This window comes from Spinacia oleracea, chromosome 5 (assembly GCF_020520425.1).
Source record: "Spinacia oleracea cultivar Varoflay chromosome 5, BTI_SOV_V1, whole genome shotgun sequence".
Taxonomy (NCBI): Eukaryota; Viridiplantae; Streptophyta; class Magnoliopsida; order Caryophyllales; family Amaranthaceae; genus Spinacia; species Spinacia oleracea.
In genome coordinates this window covers 96,451,380-96,472,832 of record NC_079491.1, presented here as the reverse complement: position 1 = coordinate 96,472,832, position 21,453 = coordinate 96,451,380, and the positions used below count along the sequence as shown (strand labels likewise).

General features: G+C 35.2%; 1 long non-coding RNA gene across 1 annotated transcript; it reads right to left on the bottom strand.

The window, feature by feature from the left end:
• Positions 1-8,356: 8,356 nt before the first annotated feature.
• Positions 8,357-9,931, bottom strand: LOC110793664 (uncharacterized). The gene is made up of 3 exons (XR_002534750.2): positions 9,743-9,931; positions 8,928-9,065; positions 8,357-8,724 (listed from the first exon to the last, which is right to left on the bottom strand). It is a non-coding gene; the product is annotated as an uncharacterized lncRNA (long non-coding RNA).
• Between the last annotated feature and the right edge of the window lie 11,522 nt (positions 9,932-21,453).

The window sequence follows — 21,453 nt, the reverse complement described above, 5'->3', positions numbered from 1 at the left end:
TCATTTTATTCACACCTGCCGGAACAATAAACTCGAATAAAATGCTAATGACTTGTTTAAATTGCATGATTGCTTTAATTTTCAAGTTATTACTCATGATAAATGTTTAGACTTTGCATGCTTTAATGTATGTTTTAATTATTGTTTTTAATTAAATATCTTGCACTGCAATAAATCCTTTTAGAAAGGTAACAGTAAATTTCCTCGATTGGTAGTGAATCCAAGAACGATTCACGGAAATGAGAGAAAGTGAGCAATTTAAAATGTACGTTTCTTATAGCGACTTTTATGGTTGTTTTCGAACATCAAAGTCGAATGGCAAACCAATTGGTGCTTGTGAATTCAAAATACACTGTAGTTTTGAGATCATAAAGCATTGAGTTTAATACGCTCAGCTTTACCAATGGTTAACAACCTAATATCTTTGTCCATTTAATTCTCGAATGAGTCTGGTCCCTAGACATTCGAATAGATCGATGCTTAGAGAACTTTAGAAGCTTCTGGTAAGATCATCTAGTTGAAACTTAATATTCAACATAAATTAAATGGTAAGAACCTTGTTGGGGTGACATTGGACATGTCTAACAAAGTATAAAAGTCAACACTAAAGAATTCAATTCTTAAGACTATAAGAAAGGGTACAAGAAATAGGAAAACAAGGAACAAATGAAAGGAATTTACGATTCCGTTTTTACCTATAAGTTTATGTTTAAAGAGAAGTGACCTAGCAATCAAACTTCCTTGGTATCATATACCGCTTGAGGTTCTTACTTCGGTAATAACTCAAACAATGGAAGCTAGGCTACACTAATGACCTACAAGTGGGAAATGAAGCATGGGAATGCTACATTAGTTGTAGGGTCATCTAGTTTGTTTTAAGTCCTTTCAAAGGCTGGAACTTAATGGCTATTTTGTTCCATAATCAGCATACCTAAATTTCTGTTTCAAACACAGAAAGACTCACATTCAAGAAAAACAAAAACAATGTTTGTTTGTTTATTTGAATGAAATGGTCAATTACAGGTTGAGTCAATATGCTTGATTAAAACAAACAACTCTTTAAAGAACTTTACTAGGTTCAAATCAACCCCTTGATTTGAGTTCCACTAATCTTTGGCATTGTTGCTTAGACCATATCAACAAGTTAACATTCAAAAGCTCTATTTTGATGGACTTTTGAAAGTTGATTGATTTCTAGATCATTTTAAGACAACTAGTCTTACTTGTTGAAAGTAACAAAAGATATGAACTATTGTTAGAACGCCTAGACAATAGAGTTCAAAGCTAAAGAAAGATTTTATGACTTTATTATTTCACATGGATTTGAGTGAATATAGGTTTATTTACTCAAATGTGAATAAGTTGAATCTGTTTGGCTAGTTCAAAGATTCAGAAGTATAAAATCCACTTGGCAAGAAATCATAAAGATCTAGGTTAGATCATGTTGATGATTACTTGAGACCAAATATGATCATTAATGATTGTGTGTTGTAATTTCACAATCTAGGTCCATAAGATATGGCATATCTTAGTTGGAATAATCGAAGTCAATTAGTACTTGATTCGATTAATGATGAATCATAAAGACTTTTCCTATAATTTCTAAAACAAAATGCTCAACTACCACCAAACTAAACCAAATTCGTCAAAGCCATTGAAAAGTAATTTCATAATAACTTTTCATAAAATATATCTAGAGAGTTGCAAAACTCAGTGGGAGCTTAGTGTTTGTCATTCGACAAACTAAGGCCCAAGTATAGATATATGTTTCATTGTGATTTATTCAAATGAGACACAAGGGTATTGTTTCTACCACGAATTTTTGAGAACATAATGTTTGTTTGCTCGAAATAATGTCCTTTTGGAGATTCGTTTCCAAAATGACAAGTGGGAGAAAATAGACCTCGAAAGTCTTCGAGGCGAACAACAAACATAAACGGACATTCCGGAGGCTTTTCGAAGTTCTTTAGAAAATTCGAACACGTATTCTTTAAGGACTTTAGAAGTGGCTTTTAAAGAATAGACATCTCTTAGAAGACTTTACAAGTGCTTCAAAGAGAACAGAATATTCAAAGGACTTTCAAGTGGCTATTGATATTCTATTGTTTGATGTTCTATACCCAAGTAGGCATAGAGTTCAAGTCACTGGAACTATGAGATTCTTCTATTAGATAGTAAAGAAACATAGAGTTCTGGTCAATGAAACTATGAGATTCTTCTATTAGATAGTGAAGAAACCTACAACTTGCAGTCAAACTATTATCATGTAGATTAATGAGTTTGTGACTTGTAAGAAAGCTATGACGAAACCTAGATTCCCTAAAATGGTTAGAGGCCATATATAGACTCAAATGTTTTAAATGGTTAGAGGCCATAAAACATACTCAATGTTTTGATGACAAAATTGAAATTTTGTTCATTTGCAAGAATAGGTTCACACCTATTGGTTGCAAGTTTGTTTTAAGGATAAAAACCATCAAACATGAAATTGTGTTCACACACAAAGCGAGATTAGTTGCTAAAGGTTACAAGCAAATTCATGGTGTGAATTGTGTTGAAACCTCATGCATAATCGTAATGCTCAAGTCTATAATTCAAGCAATGATTGCATATTGGTACATATAGCAATTGGATGACAAAACGTATTCCTCAATCAAATGTTGGAATAAACTATGTACATGGTATGTCATAGGATTTGTGGATCCAAATAAATGCTTGAAAGAGAAAGCTAGCTTATAAAATCTAAGTACAGATTTAAGCAAGCAATTGGGAATTGGAATTATATTTTAATGAAGCTAATAAGTATTTTAGTTTCATAAAATATACATGATTCTTATAGATATATAAGAAGTTTAGTGGGAGTACATAAAAACTTAATTGGTCCTATGTGTATCACACACATATCTCTCTATTGTAAAATAACATTCAAATGCTAATGACTTAGATTTGAGATTATTCATCAATGATGGACCATGGCGAAACTTAGTACATACTGGGTATTAAGATCTATTTACAAAGATCTTATGATATTGTTTTGGATTAAGTAATGACATTTACTAAATCAAACACGAAAGTCTCCATTGGAGATATTCGACCCATGTGAATAAATCTAAGTAAAGGATGTTTGAACTATGTATAAGCATTTACTAAGTTAAACATCAAAGAGTCTAAATGAGTTTCTTAACCTATATTATATGTCAAAGAATTTAGCTGAATTTAGTATCTACTGAAACTAGATAAGCTAAAGTTACATGAATAGAATTCAATTGGGAATTATTCTGCAAAAGAATTTATCATGTATGATATAATATGAGGATCGCCAAAAACGTATCGTACGACTTTAGGCATGACGAACATATACCAATCTCTATTGATCTAAGTGAAGATCAACTAGATTGAGATCAAGAATACTTATGGTACTTGAAAAGGTACATAGGAATAGTTCTTGATTCAAGGAAATAAAGATATGCTAAATATTGATGCTACACGCATAAACACTGGCAAAGGATCAAGCAAGACCCTTTGGAGTTAACCATTGATAAGGACGAGCTATAGAGCATCGTGTTTTGAAATGGCAACATGGATTGGAGACCATGAGTTGTTGCATGGGATATTAAAATATTAATTTCTATGTTCTAAGATACAGCTGGAAAGTATTCCACATATCTGTGAACTGCTTGGATAAGTAATTCCAAACAAAGCATCACTAGCAACCTATAAAGTTGAAGTAAAAGTACTTATTGCCTAAGAAGCAATAAAACAGGGTTGTTTATGTTAAAGAGTTCTTCACTGAACTTGGGTAGATCACATGTCTGTTGGCTTGATGGTTCTTCATTGAAAAAATGCGTAGAACCACTCTTGAAGCAAGAAAAGACTAGATCACAAAATAAACATACTCAAAAGATCTTATCATCTATCTCGAAGAACATTCGATGAAAAGGATATTAAGATTGGCAAAGCATGATAACTAAACCTATGAAACAAGTGAGAAACAACACTCACATTGTAGCACTGGAAATCAAGCATAGCTTTGAATTCCATGAACTGTTTTAGAAGATGGGTTTGAGGCCCATGGTTGTAAAACAATGGGGTTGAACATTTATCATATATGAAATGTATTTTCATATTCCATTTAATCTTGGTTTGGTATTAAATGATGAGTCCCTTCAATTTGACGATATATTCAAGATAGACTGTCAGGACCAGTCTTGTGACTAAGAAATGTCTATCAAGTGAACTTGAATGTCAAAGGATGAAAATGGTCCCTAGTCGGAGTTTTCTATAAAACTGGACGCATAGAAAACGTTAGACGATTAGAATGCAAGATGACTAGTAGTTCTGTTTCTTGAACTATGTGGACATGGCAATGTCATAATCATTTGCATAGATACTTACTTTGGGAAGACTAGTATCGGACAAGACCTATGAAACTTTACTGTAAGAGATGAAAATCTGTCATAAGTAAATTTCATTAAAATTATTAGACACTAAATCCTCAATACCTGAGTGATTTGAGATTACTTGTTTGAGAACTGGTTGCTTTGCCGTTGACCAACCGTCGCACCGTAAAAGGAGGCTATAAAGGCAACGCTCAGGTAATCACCTATCAAACGAAGTCTAATCTCAAGATCGCAAGATTGGGATTGTCCTCCCATAAATCGGGATGAGATGCTTAAAAGTTGTACAAGGCCACTCGGAGAGCTAGAAACTGTGAAATACATGGCCGTGCTCGGATGAATCATAGGCTATGATTATCTGTTTATTTGATCAGTTGAACTCTGAAACCGAGGAACACCTCTGGACATAATAAGGACGACAACTCTTACCTTATGTTCAAGAGCAAGCATCGAGCGACAAAGGAATTAGGAAATGCACACTTGTCCCTAAGGACAAGTGGGAGACTGAAGGAAATAGTGCCCTTGGTCCAAGTATGCATATAATATTAAGTATAATAAATGCGGTTCAGTATTAATTAACAAGTTAATAATTCACTGAGATCAAGTGAGCTGAATGCCTGACTAGAGGCCGCTTCAGTTCAAGTGGAATTAGTTATATTAATCCACAGCTTACTCTTGACTGAACCCGTAGGGTCACACAAATAGTACGTAAACGGATCAAGTATTTAATGGCATTAAATACTCCATCTATGGATATTCGGAATCGACGGATCTTGGTTTCAGTGGAAGCTGAGATCGTCACAGGCAAGAAATGAATACTCCGGAAACGATGATATTGCCGGAAACGGAAATATGGATCGTATCGGAAATATAAATATTATCCAAGTCGTAGATGTTGCCGGAAACGGAAACATGGTACGTATCGGAAAATATTATCGGAAATGGAAATATTGCCGGAATCGGAAATATTGCCGGAAACGGAAATATTGTCAGAATCGGAAATATTATCGGAATCGGAAAATAATTCCGGAAACGGAAATATTAAATATTTGTTCGAAACGGAAATTAATTCCGGAATCGGAAATATTAAATATTGTTCGTATCGGAAATGAATTCGGGAATCGGGAAATTAATCAGAAGCGTATCGTACGAATTAGCATCGGACGAGGCCTGCCAGACGAAGGCCCAGCACGAAGCCGGGCCATCGCCCAGCAAGCCAGCGCGCCACAACGCACCAGCCAAGGCTGCGCCAGGCCCACCGCAAGGCAGGCCCAGCGCGCGCCAAGGCTGCGGCAGCGTGTGGGCCTCGTGGCAATGGGCTGCGAGCTCGCGGGCTGCGCGCGCGCGCATGGCGCCCCTCGTGGGCTGCTGTTCGTGCGTGTGTGTGTTTGTGTGCTATACGAATCCTAAAGCTATCAGGTTTCGACATATGATTAAATTCCTAAACCTAAAAGGATGAATTAATTAAATAAGAATTCTATTAGGATTCTAGTTTAATTAATTCGTATCCTAATAGGATTCCAGTTCCTTTTCCATACCTCTATAAATAGGTGCCTAGGGTCATAATTTATAGATACAATTGAAGTATTCAAGTATTCAAAGTGATTTTTGAGAGCAAAAAATTCAGTCACATAATTGCCTACAATAGCCGAAAATTCTAAGTACCTTAAGGGCGATCCTAGTTGGTCAAGCTTAAGGCGGATCCGGACGTGCTGTGGACTATCTACGGAGGGACGACACTTGGAGTCCTAAAGACTTGTTCTTGTTCGGTTCGGGCGCAGCTAGGGAGGGCACGCAACAAAGTGTATGCATCTAAACTATGCTAAATGATTATGTGTAAATAATATGCTTTCCTGGCTTTATGGTTTTTCCGCATGATTTATGTTTTGTCATGTGAATCATAACCTAACAATTTCTTCGATATTTATCGACCCAATTAGTAAATGTTATTTCCCTACACTGGTAAGCCAAAGAATCACCAACTCTTTCCCATGTACTTTGAGACGTATGACCACCAATAACCTTGTCTAAAACAACAGCAACAAGCCAACAACAACCAGAAAAACAACAGCAACAATCGCAGCGGTGGCAACAACAGCTAAGGCAGTGACAACAAGATTATCTACACAAGCACATAAACAGAGATGGGCAGAACATGGTGAAGATAACTTGAGTTAAGCTACTTCGGCCAATGGAACTTTAGTTTTGGGTCATGTTTTATAGCCTCATCAGCACTCCAGGTATGTGAGGTTTGTTTCTCCTTACCTTTGTTTTTAGACGGTATGTTTCTCCTTACCTTTAATATAAGATATATTGGTTTATAGGATATCATATATTCTTTTCTCTTATTTTGAAAAGTAGATCAAAATCTGATAAAAGTAAAAAGATTAAGCTGAGAAGTAAATATGTGAAGCTAGTTGTGAATTCTTATGAGCCGTTGCCATAAATGTCATATTTGAGCTATTAAGGATAGACCTATATGCTTTGAGTTGGAGTAATAGTTGATAATGAAGATGGTGTGTTGACTCAAACAACTAAAGTAACTATGTTGTGCATAATTAAACTAAATCTCTCGAAAAGTAAACAAAATCTCTCTAAAAGTAAATTAAATAACAATGAAACATCAATTATAATTTTCTCTTAAATGTTTTGTGAAAACGTATTAGCTCAAATGGTAGAGCACTATGCAGATGCATAGGGGATGTAGGTTCGATTCCTACATAGGTTTTCTCTAGAAGTATTTTTTTTTATAAATAAAACTCTTAAGGTAAATACAAGGATTTCAAAAGTAAATAAAATAAACTCAAAAGTAAATCATAATAATAAAAAGTAAATAGCATATGTACAATAATTATATGAAACTTATAGCAGCGAAGATCTACATGATGAGCTAAATTATACAAAACTCTCGGTCATCGACTTTCATCTCTCTACAAGATGAGATAAATTATAAAATATAAGTACACGTGCGTATGTTAAAGTAAATGATTTCATATTAAAAGTAAATAAAACAATATAAAAAGTAAATGAATGTAAAAAACTAATTAAACGTAGAACTAAACTCTCATTTGCTGGTGTATTTTTTTGCTCTTGGTCTGTGATATCTGTTGATATCTACAGTTGGGGCTTTTGAGTTTTTGTATTTTCTGACATTTTGGTTATTAATTAATTGTTATTTACCAAAAAAAAAATTCTAATTAGAAAAACTCAAAAGTAAATTAGAAAATTTTCGAACGTATTTTGATAACATAAAAACTCCAATTATTGGAGTATATGGAGGCCAAAGTAAAGGTTTTCAGATGAAAAGTAAATAAAAGAATGCAAAAAGTAAAGATGAACCTACGTGGGATTCGAACCCACATCTGTGCATTTGCACAATGCTCTACCAATTGAGCTAGTAGGCTAGTGGAATCTTGGTATCTTACTATACAATAGGAATATTTAGAACAGTATCATACACTTGGCATTTTGTTCAATTGAAAATGTAGATATATAACTTGTTAAAGTAAATAGAATTATTTCTAACGTAAGTAATCATCGATTAGAAGACTGAATAAACCAGAACAAATAACTGCAGAATATAAAAAAATATGCAGAACCAAAACGAGTAACTGCAGACTGGCAACAACTCAACAAGGGCTGTAGTTTTTGAATTTGACAACTTCTAGCTTCAGAAAAATCTGGCCTGATGGTTTATTTCATGAATGTGTGTCGCTAATAAAGGTGATTTGTTGATTCTCTTAACTTAACTATACTCGTGTGACTATGTATCAACTACCACAACAACAAACAATCACCAAATGGATAATGAAAATGAATGTGTAAATGGCTTGTCCACACATGCTTGCTGAACAAATAATGTTATGCCGGCCCTATCTAATCACATAAACAAAGCTAATACAGTGCAATATAATGATCAGAAAGACAATGAAGCTAATTAATTATTTAGGAAACCAAACTAATAGGAAATGATCTGTTGAATCTTCAAATTGTTTGATATCGCAATGCAAATTGTCGTGCATACACGACTGGTCGACTGTCGATTGATTTAGTACAATGATAAATTAAAGCCAATTAAACTCATACTACCCTAGCCAGTTTCATTCTGGATAACATTATTAACATAACATATCGTCCGACACTATGTACGGAAATTGGACTCACATCAATAAAGGCATATGCTTACAATTTGCTCCTTGCACATTTTGCCTTCAGTCTTCAGTTAACCTAACCGTTGCTTTTAATTAACCATACATGTTAAACACCAATCTTCATTCAGACCAAAACCTTGCTCCCACTGGTGAGTTGAGAAGTGATGGTCACAAATCTGTACAACAATCAATGGTAAATCTCATCAATGCACAAAATTTATCTGTAACAGAGGCATTGTAACTAAAAATACTGAACCGCTCAAAGAACAGATGAGTTACAGAAATTTTAAATTAAAAAATAACATACTGGGGAAATGCTAACATTATCACAAGAGAAAAGGAGAAATAACAAACTATTAGAGAGTATAGAAAATGGGACCTGATTCACTGACTTTTATTTGGAGTAAAATGAACTCCGTCTAGCCAGATTTGGAGATGTTTCCTATTAGAGAGTACTCTTTTCCTGCTGGTACAATACATGTTTTTGACAGGTGCAGGCAGCCCTTGATGTAGAGTTCTTGCAGAGAAGTGAGACGAAAATATGTCTTCAGTAAACCCGATAGGTGCCACAAGGCAACCAAAACTCTATTTTCAGGGGAAAATCATGGCTCAAAGTAAAAGCAAATTAATCATCCCAGATTCCCAATACACACAGTGACACACACAAAGGAGGAAGAATTAAAAAAATTGGGCTACTCATGGAAGGAGAAAACATAGATATAGCAATACATAATTTGTAGTTCATTTGTTTAGAAGTAGATAAAAATCTCAGAAAAGTAAACAATACAACCCATGAAAGAAAACAATCATAAAATAGGAGAATGTACAACAAACCAAACTCCATTCTTCTCATCTCAACCTTGTAAAACTGAAATAACAACATGAACTGCTTCATATTATTATTATCATTAAGAAGTTACTATAAATCTTCTATAAATCAAAAACAAAAACAAGTAAAAAAAAAAAAAAAGATTATAACCCTAAATTGAAATCCTGAAAAAAGAAAATTGAAAACCCTAAATTTATATATCAAAATCGCAAACAATGTAACAAATTCACAAATTTAAAACCATAAATTTATTCCAATATGTTCAATCAAACATTAATTCGACCAAAATAAAACTGAAACCCTAATTAATAGACAAAATTTTGATACAAATCAGAACTTAAATCCAAAACGCAACAAATTATTACCTGAAGTTCAATCAATACCGGCGCGAATTAGGAGAGATGAAATCGCAAGAAGATTAAGCAATTGCAGGAACAACGAAAATTGAATACATTGAAGAAGATGAAATCGATCGAGAGGATTTACAGGAAGAGAGAGAAAATGAAAGGAAGAGAGAGAAAGAAAGATAACTGAAAATGGGGAAGGAGGGGATGTCATTCAAGTCGTCAAAATTACAAACTCACCCTTATTATTTTGAGTTGGCCGGGCAAGATTAGAGCCGTTCGATTGAAAGATCGGAGGGTTGAGATTAGTTCTCAGTTATCATCGTAAGGGGTGGTTCTCACCGGATTCCGATTCTATAAAATCATATGGATACAATATATATATATATATATATATATATATATATATATATATATATATATATATATATATATATATATATATATATATATATATATTGTATCCATATGATTTTGCACTTCTCGACAAATTTAATCTGTTTCCTTATTCTAGGCGGTTATTCCATTCTGGGAAATAAAGAACTTATTCTTCTTAATTCTTGGGTTCAGGAATTCCTATATAACTTAAGCGACACAATAAAAGCTTTTTCTATTCTTTTAGTAACCGATTTATGTATCGGATTTCATTCACCCCAGGGTTGGGAACTACTAATTGAATCTATCTACAAATATTTTGGATTTGCCGATAACGATCAAATTATATCGAGTCTTGTTTCCACTTTTCCAGTCATTCTAGATACAATTTTGAAATATTGGATATTCCGTTCTTTAAATCGTGTATCCCCATCGCTTGTAGTGATTTATCATTCAATGAATGACTGAAAAGAAGAAAAAGGGTATACGGATATAAATCCAATTCAAATTTCTAATTCGAATGTTTGTTGCTTTGTACATAAAAATAATCAAAGAATTACAAATTGCACCCCCCTTTACTATTTCTACCCGTCTCAGGCGGGGAGTTCCTCCGATATTCCAGTAATATTTTTTTATTAAATACAGTTTTCAGTTAAAGTAAATAGCAGAATCGTGGATAGGGAACTTTACTAGCAAACTACCCAATTTATTGTATAAATTTATATATATATATATATATATATATATATATATATATATATATATATATATATATATATATATATATATATATATATATATATATATATATATATATATATATATATATATATATATACCAATTTATATATTATATTAGATTAGTTTTTTTATTTTGCATTGAATTTCATTTTAGATTTATTTTTTAATTATGAGAATGTTTGTTTTTGGATGAAATTATATATGCGTAATATTAATAATTAATTAATAAAAATTTCTACGTGGCACTTAATTATTTATATATTTGGCACTCGACTTTTTTAATTCAAAATTAATTTTTAAATTTTATTTTTCATTGGCGGAAACCATTATATTTCCTACATGGTGCTCTAATATTGGATTAATGTTTGATTTTAAATTGAATTTTATTTATTTTATTTTAGATTAGTGTTTGATTTTGGATGAATTTTATTTTAGATTTATTTTTTAATTTTTAGAGTTTTATTTTAGATGGAGTTATTAACAATTAATTAATTAATTAATTAAAGTATCTACGTGACCCCTTATTAATTATCTACATATCACTTGATTTTTTTAATTCAAAAATAAATTAGATATCTTATTTTTCATTGGCCGAAACCATTAGTAATCCTAGGTGGCGCTCTAATATTTAAGGAAATATGCCTCCTTTATATATATATATTAGATTTAATTACTTAAATGGTTTTACTTTGTTTTAAATCAATGAAACGAACGGACTAGATTAGTCTTATGTATTTAGGGTTGAGATTCAATTGGTTATAGTGGCTACCAATTTTGAATAGTTATTGTAAAGTTAATTGATAGTGCAGTTATTAAGGATGATATGCCTTGTTTTGCATCCTTTTCAATGCCTACTTGAGGAATCGGAAAATTTGTATGCTGCAAGATGTATTTGGAGAGTTCAGAGATCCAGAAGTAGTTGCTGTTGGAAGTCCTAGTGAAAGTACAAAAGAAAATGAGTGGAAAATGAGAAAATGTGGAAATATGAAAAGTCCCACATGGGAAAAACACAAATTACATTTATTTTTTGTATTTGGGGACTTGAGGAAAACATTTGTTTAAGAAAGCATGAGAGTGACAAGGGTGGACACACAACACGCGGGTGCGGGCGCGGGCTATGGACTGTGGGCCTTGGTACTTGGCGAATGCGGTTCACGGGCATGGGGTGACTTTTATGGGCCGGGTTATTCTTTTTGGTCAGAAGTGGTTTTAATTAATTCTAACGGTTAGAAGAATTAATCAACCCATTAAATACTGTAACTGCCCACTTACTCCACCCACTAATCATGTAACCACCCCATTGAAGGAAATAATGCCCTTGGTCCAAGTATGCATATAATGTTAAGTCTAATAAATGTGGTTCAGTATTAATTAAAAAAGTTAATAATTCAGTGAAATCAAGTGAGCTGAATGCCTAGCTAGAGGCCGCTTCAGTTCAAGTGGAATTAATAATATTAATCCACAACTTACTCTTGACTGAACCCGTAGGGTCACACAAATAGTACGTAAACGGATCAAGTATATAATGGCATTAAATACTCCATCTATGGATATTCAGAATCGACGGATCTTGGTTTCAGTGGGAGCTAAGATCGTCAAAGGCAAGCAAATGAATACTCCGGAAACGATGATATTGCCGGAAACGGAAATATGGATCGTATCGGAAATATAAATATTATCCAAGTCGTAGATGTTGCCGGAAACGGAAACATGGTACGTGTCGGAAAATATTAATGGAAATGGAAATATTGCCGGAATCGGAAATATTGCCGGAAACGGAAATATTGTCAGAATCGGAAATATTATCGGAATCGGAAAATAATTCCGGAAACGGAAATATTAAATATTTGTTCAAAACGGAAATTAATTCCGGAATCGGAAATATTAAATATTGTTCGTATCGGAAACAAATTCCGGAATCGGGAATTTAATCGGAAGCGCATCGTATGAATTAGCATCGGATGAGGCTTGCTAGACGAAGGCCCAACACGAAGCCAGGCCCGCGCCCAGCAAGCCAAGCGCCCAACACAAAGCTGCCAGAGCCTCGCCAGGCCCAGCGCAAGGCCAGGCCCAGCAAAGCTTGCGTGGGCTGATGCTCGTGGGCTGCGAGCAGCGCCTGCTCGTGTGGGCCGTAAAGCCTGCGCGGGTTTGTGCGATGCTCGTAGTCGTGCACGCTCGTGTTCGTAACGAATCCTAATCCTATCAGAATTCGTGCATTGATTAAATCCTAATCCTAAAGATTAAATTTATTATTTAGAGTTCTAATAGGATTCTAATTAATAAATCCACATCCTAGTAGGATTATAATTCCTTTCCATAAACTCTATAAATAGGTGCCTAGGGTCACATATTTACATCGAGGATTGAATTATTCAAAGGTAAGATTTTCAAGCAAAAATCAGCCACAAACACTTGCCCTATTTAGCCGAAAATCCTAGTACCTTAAGGGCGATTCTAGTTGGTCAATCTTAAGGCGGATCCGGACGTGCTGTGGACTATCTACGGAGGGACGACACTTGGAGTCCTAAATACTTGTTCTTGTTCGGTTCGGGCGCAGCTAGGGAGGGCACGCTACAAAGTGTATGCATCTGAATTATGCTAAATGATTATGTGTAAATAATATGTTTCCTGGCTTTATGGTTTTTCCGCATGATTTATGTTTATTCATATGTATCATAACCTAACAGTGGTATCACGAGCCTCTTATTATTTTCATAATCTAAATTGCATGAACATGGTTAAATTTTACAAATTTGCAAAGAATTAAAGGGTTGATTAATTTTCGTAATTAATTGCAACTTGCGTTTATTTAATTATATGTACGCAGTTTTTCGGCAGTTTTTTCGTTACGCATCCAAATCGAGTGATTTTTGTGTCAATTCCGCATGTAAAAGGCATTCTAAAATTTTGACAAAATAAATATTTTTCGGCCGAACCCAAAATTCCCAAACTCGAAGCCTAACTATGACTTTTCGGAGGTTTTAGTTTTTCGAACGCAAAAGTTTGTAAATTTAAGATGTTAAATTAAGTATTTGCGATTCTTGTTGATAAATCTTGAGTTTTTTTTATTGACCTACTGTATATGTTTAACAATTATGAATGCCTAGACTTGTTAATTATACAACCTAATTTGTAATTATGATTAATTTGTTGAAATTCGAATAATTTAGAATTGATTTGTTTTTCATAATTAATTAAAAATTTAATTAGGTACCAATCATTAAAATCCACCATAAAAATTGTTAATTTATGTTAAAATTTTAATTTTTATGACCTAGATTTGAATCCATGTTAATCGGAAATTAATTGATTAATAAATTTTCAATTTTACGCCCTAAAATTATGAAATTAATATGTTTTATTAATTTGTCATTAATTGTAAATTAAAATTTTTAATTTTTTATGAAAACGCTCATGAATATTGCACGCACAAAGCAATGGAAGCTACGTGTTACCCTTAAGGGGTGTTGTGTAGTGCGGGCACGTGACGACCAGTAAGGGAGCTCGTCGCCCGTGCGGTACGAATGCAGCAAGCAACATAGTGTAGCGCGCGCGCGAAGCAAAGGAGCTGGCCGTGTGTGCTATGCGAAGGGCGAGCGCGAGGGGCAAGGCAAGCGAGCAGTCGCGTGTGGGCAGCAAGCGAGCTGCGCCACAGCGCGCACTGCCTCGCGCCAGCAAGCGAAGGCTCGCGCAGCGAGCGCTGGCTCGTGTGCAGCGTGCGGTGCCTTGCGAGGATGAGCAGCAGAAGACGCGACACAACACAGAGGCTGCGCGCATCGTGGCCAGCGATGGCTGCGTGTGCGTGTGGCCTATGGCTGTGCGTTGCGTGGTGATGTGCGTACCTTTTGTTACGATTAAATCGTTTTAAATTTTAATTTGAGATTTTCAGTTCGAGTAATTTTAATTAATTTTTTTTAATTAATAATTTAAATTGTTTTCTTCGATTTTAATTTTGAATATTATAATTATTATAAATTTTAATTTATTCTAATTATTTTTCTAAAATTAAAAACCTTGAATTAATTTAAATTCAACTGAAAAATAAATAAAATGGATTCAATTATAAATTTATATGAGCTTTAAATTTTAATTAAATTTGTATGTTTCCGGTTAGACTAGAAATACATTTTTATGTTTAAAATTAGTAAATCATATGAATTTATTGGTTTAAGTGGGAGCAATTTTAGTCATAAACAACTTGATTAGATTAATAAGGACTGAATAATTGGTAGATTATTGGTGCCCTTGATTAATTGCTGCAAATATTTATGTGATGCATAACGTGTTTTACTAACCAGCTATATGGGCCATTCATGATAATGAATGGGTGAATGGTATATATTGTATATGTACTGTTTTGCAAGTTATGAAGTGACTAGTATGGCCCAAATAGGATAGAAAATATGGTCTGCGTACAATTAATTTGAATGTAATTAGTCTAAAGCACCAAATTTATTTTTCAATTAAAATATGGTCTGCGTACCATCAAATAGTTGTAATTAGTTTAATTATAGCTTATCCTATTTGAATAAAATGGCGCCTCCCACGGAGATTTTCAAGACGGACTTTGAAGTTGAAGCTTCAAGATGAAGTCGGGCCATACTAGATCACATTTATCTTATGCATGCTTTAAGTTATTTATTGCTTTTAAATATGTCTTAAATATGCATGAGATTGTGGCTTGACTATGTTGCATGATTAAGGATTTTAGTTCACTTAAAATCTAACCAACATAGTAAGAGCCTTAAGTTCCAAACTTAAAAATTGAGTTAAAAGGTGCCATGCCAAAATAACACTTACTTGGATATCCTTTTTTCATCGATCTTAGTAATAGTTTTCCGCCATAGCGAGGTGTTACTTATCGATACTAAAGGGGTAAGGTACACAAATAATTGTGAGTACATGTTAGTTTTGGTGAAACTCAACGATATAAGTAAGGAGTCCTTTTTCGCGTGGCAAAATCGATAGGTTTACCTAATAAGTTCTTAGACGTACCTATCAACCAAGAGTAGTTTCTAGACTATTAGCAAAAGGCTTTTGCTTACCTAAAAGATTTTAGAATTGAGTCTAAGTACATAATGTGCTTAATTCTTCAATGGTTTTTAGGATCTTGGAATCATTTTATTCACACCCGCCGGAACACATAACTTGAATAAAATGCTTAATGAACATTAAATTATGCATGCATGCTAGAATTTAAGTTTATTAAGAGAAACTGTGAATGATTATTTATTTGTTTATTCTTTTCAATTGTAGTTTTACTATGGCAAACAACAATCAAAACATCATCGTGGGTTCTGAGCTTATGGTCAAGCTGAACCTAACAAATTTTCTTGAATGGGAAGCTAAGCTAGTTGAAATAGTCAGACTCAATGGACTTGAGTATGTACTGTTACATCACATGCCAAGCTACTATGCCAGAGACATGACCCCTGAAAGATTTACCGCCTGGGATGCAGATCTCAAAAAGGTTATGAGTCTCATGCTGAGCAATATCCTTGATGAATGGGCTAGAAGGTTTGTAGCTTACGAACCTTTTACGCTCATCAAGAATCTGAGGGACATCTGTCGTGGAAGCACGGAGGACAGGGACCTGAACGTCCATGAGTTGATTGAATCAATGACTGGTCTAAAGGTTAGTTCTGCCAACAGGTGTTATAGGATGGAAGTCCAAGAAACACATGCTCAGCTCCTTCGCACTAAACACAGGGTAGGCGTCCCTATAAGGTTCCCTGTGGAGCTTATGCTTTCATACTTTGATCGCCTATGTCTACTAAGAACACCAATAAGCGAAAGGATGGCAGTCTCTATCTTGCTCAATTCACTACACAGTGGGTTGGTCGCTTTAAGCAACTATACCTAAGTGAACCAAGAGAAGAAACAGTTGCAGAGTTTGTTCACCTTATCAGAAAGGCTGAGATAGTATTCGACTGTGAAGCCAAAGATTTACTCAAGGCTAAGGGGAGACACTTCAAGAAAAGTGGAAAGTCCAAGGGAAATGCTAAAAGGCAGGACAAGTCCACATCAAGCTGTCTTTATTGTGATGGAATTGGCCATTTCAAGAAAGAATGTCCAAAGCTAAAGGAAGATCAGAAGAACGGAACAGTCGTTCCATCTTCAGGTATTTTCGTTATAGACTGTACACTTGTTAATTCAACTTCTTGGGTATTAGATACAGGTTGTGGCTCACACTTATGTTCCAAGTCACAGGGACTAAGAAGAAGTAGAAAGTTAAGCAAGGGTGAAGTCGACCTACGAGTGGGAAATGGAGCACGGATTGCTGCATTAGCTGTAGGAACTTATTATTTGTCGTTGCCCACTGGGCTAGTTTTGGAACTGGAAGAGTGTTTCCATGTTCCAAGTCTTACTAAAAACATCATTCCTGTTTCTTGCTTAGATGCTAAGGGATTTTCCTTTTTAATAAAAGACAATAGTTGTTCGTTTTATTTTAAAGAGATGTTTTATGGATCTGCTAGATTAGTCAATGGACTTTATTTATTAGATCACGACAAAAAAGTTTAAAACATAAATACCAAAAAGGCCAAAAAGGATGATTCAGATCTCACCTATCTGTGGCATTGTCGATTAGGCCATATTAACTTGAAACGTATGGAAAAACTTCAAAAGGAAGGAATTCTAGAACCATTTGACTTAGAGGATTATGGTAAGTGCGAATCATGTTTACTTGGCAAAATGACAAAGTAACCTTTCTCTAAAGTTGGAGAAAGAGCAACTGAACTATTGGGTTTAGTCCATACAGATGTATGTGGACCAATGAGTACAAATGCTAGGGGTGGTTTCAGCTACTTTATCACTTTCACTGATGACTTCAGTAGATATGGTTATGTCTACCTAATGAAGCATAAGTATGAATCCTTTGACCAATTCAAGGAATTTCATAGTGAAGTAGAGAATCAATTAGGCAAGAAGATTAAGGCACTGCGGTCTGATAGAGGCGGTGAATATCTGAGCTATGAATTGGATGACCATCTAAAAGAATGTGGAATTCTATCAAAATTGACTCCTCCTGGAAAACCACAATGGAACGGTGTGTCCGAACGGAGGAATAGAACCTTGCTAGACATAGTTAGATCAATGATGGGTCAGACCGAACTTCCAATAGAATTTTGGGGACATGCACTAAATACAGCCGCACTCACTATAAATAGAGCTCCGTCTAAAGCTGTTGAAAAGACTCCATATGAGTTATGGTTTGGAAAGCCTCCAAAAGTGTCTTTTCTTAAGATTTGGGGATGTGAAGTATACGTCAAACGATTAATTTCAGAAAAACTTCATCCAAAATCTGACAAATGTATCCTTGTGGGCTATCCAAAGGAAACAAAGGGGTATTAGTTCTACAATACATCTGAGAACAAGGTGGTTTTTGCTCGAGATGGTATATTTTTGGAAAAGGATCACATTTCCAAAATGAGAAGTGGGAGAAAAGTAGACCTAGAAGAAATTCGAGTCGAACAACAAACTCTAGAGAATGCTCAAGATGACATTCAGGATGAAACTCAGAGATCTTTAGAAGTTTCTGGTGAGAATCATGGTCAATCTAGAAATATAACCCCGCGTAGATCGCAGAGATATAGATCTCAACCGGAAAGGTACTTAGGTATTTTGACGAACGAGAGCTATGACGTTCTATTACTTGAAAGTGATGAACCTGCGACTTACAAACAAGCTATGACGAGCCCTAGCTCCAAGGAATGGCATGAAGCCATGCAATCTGAATTAGACTCCATGTCTGAAAACCAAGTATGGGATTTGGTCGATTTGCCAGATGGCTACCAAGCCATTGGAAGCAAATGGGTTTTCAAACTGAAAAAGGACAAGGATGGAAAACTTGAAGTTTTCAAAGCTAGATTGGTTGCAAAAGGTTACAGGCAAGTCCACAGTGTGGATTACGATGAAACCTTTTCACCAGTTGCAATGCTAAAGTCTATTCGGATAATGTTAGCAATCGCTGCATATTACGATTACGAAATATGGCAGATGGATGTCAAAACCGCTTTCTTAAACGACGTTTTAAAAGAAACTGTGTTTATGACACAGCCTGAGGGTTTTGAGGATCCAAAGAATGCTAAAACGGTATGCAAGCTAAAGAAATCAATCTACGGATTTAAGCAGGCATCCAGGAGCTGGAATATACGTTTTGATGAAGCAGTCAGTGACTTTGGTTTCATCAAGAACGCAGACGAATCTTGTGTATACAAGAAGGTCAGTGGGAGAAAAATTGCTTTTCTAGTATTAAATGTCGACGACATATTACTTATCGGAAATGACATTCCTATGTTGAACTCTGTCAAGATTTGGCTTGGGAAATGTTTTTCGATGAAGGATCTAGGAGAAGCACAGTACATATTGGGCATCAAGATTTACAGAGATAGATCTAAAAGGATGATTGGACTTAGTCAAAGCACTTATATCAATAAGGTACTTGATAGGTGCAAGATGGAAGACTCCAAGCGAGGCTACCTACCCATGTCTCATGGAATAACTCTAAGCAAGACTCAGTGCCCAAAAACACTTGATGAGCCTAGACGAATGAATGGGATTCCATATGCATCATTGATTGGTTCAATAATGTATGCTATGATATGTACACGCCCGGATGTTGCGTACGCACTCAGTGCTACGAGCAGATACCGGTCAGACCTAGGAGAGGCACATTGGACTGCTGCCAAGAACATTCTGAAGTACCTGAAAAGGCACAAAGATGACTTCCTGGTCTATGGTGGAGATGATGAATTAATTGTTAAAGGCTATACGGACGCAAGTTTCCAAACTGAAAAAGATGATTTCAGATCACAGTCTGGTTTTGTCTTCTGCCTCAACGGAGGTGCAGTAAGCTGGAAAAGTGCTAAGCAAAGCACCATTGCGGATTCTACAACTGAAGCGGAGTGCATTGCTGCACATGAAGCAACAAAGGAAGCTATTTGGCTAAGGAAGTTCATAGGTGAACTTGGTGTAGTCCCCTCCATTAAAGGACCAATAGCCCTGTATTGTGATAATAACGGAGCTATTGCACAGGCAAAGGAGCCTAGACACCACCAAAGAGTCAAACATGTACTTCGTAGATTTCACCTTCTACGAGAGTTAGTTGAAAGAAAAGAAGTCGAGATAAGCAAGATTGGAACTGATGACAACATATCAGATTCATTGACTAAACCTCTGCCGCAGGCGAAGCACAACTCGCACACTGTAGCTATAGGAATCAAGCATATTGGAGAATGGCTTTGATGTCCTTATTTAATGTTTTAAAGTTTTAGAGTTTAATACTTTGTAAAACATTATTGGTTAATCATTCACAATAAATGAATAGAATTCATTTTCCATTTAATTTGTGGTTTATTAAATGATGAGTCCCTTTAATTTGACGAAATATGCAAGATAGACTGTCAGGACCAGTCCTGTGACTAAGAAATGTCTATCAAGTGAACTTGAATGTCAAAAGTTCAAAATGGTCCCTGGTCGGAGTTTTCTATAGAATTGGACGCATAGAAAACGTTAGACGACTAGAATGCAAGATGACTAGTAGTTCTGTTTCTTGAACTATGTGGAAATGGAAATGTCATAATCATTTGCATAAATACTTACTTTGGGAAGACTAGTATCGGACAGACCTATGAAACTTTACTGTAAGAGATGAAAATCTGTCATAAGTAAATTTCATTAAAATTATTAGACACTAAATCCTCAATACCTGAGTGATTTGAGATTACTTGTTTGAGAACTGGTTACTTTGACGTTGACCAACGTCGCACCGTAAAAGGAGGCTATAAAGGCAACGCTCAGGTAATCACCTATCAAACGAAGTCTAATCTCAAGATCGCAAGATTGGGATTGTCCTCCCATAAATCGGGATGAGATGCTTAAAAGTTGTACAAGGCCACTCGGAGAGCTAGAAACTGTAAAATGCATGGCCGTGCTAGGATGAATCATAGGCTATGATTATCTGTTTATTTGATCAGTTGAACTCTGAAACCGAGAAACACCTCTAGACATAATAAGGATGACAACTATTACCTTATGTTCAAGAGCAAGCATCGAGCGACAAAGGAATTAGGAAATGCACACTTGTCCCTAAGGACAAGTGGGAGACTGAAGGAATTAATGCCCTTGGTCCAAGTATGCATATAATGTTAAGTCTAATAAATGCTGGGTTCAGTATTAATTAAACAAGTTAATAATTCAGTGAGATCAATTGAGCTGAATGCCTAGCTAGAGGCCGCTTCAGTTCAAGTGGAATTAATAATATTAATCCACAACTTACTCTTGACTGAACCCGTAGGGTCACACAAATAGTACGTAAACGGATCAAGTATTTAATGGCATTAAATACTCCATTTATGGATATTCGGAATCGACGGATCTTGGTTTCAGTGGGATCTAAGATCGTCAAAAGGCAAGCAAATGAATACTCCGGAAACGATGATATTGCCGGAAATGGAAATATGGATCGTATCGGAAATATAAATATTATCCAAGTCGTAGATGTTGCCGGAAACGGAAACATGGTACGTGTCGGAAAATATTAATGGAAATGGAAATGTTGCCGGAATCGGAAATATTGCCGGAAACGGAAATATTGTCAGAATCGGAAATATTAT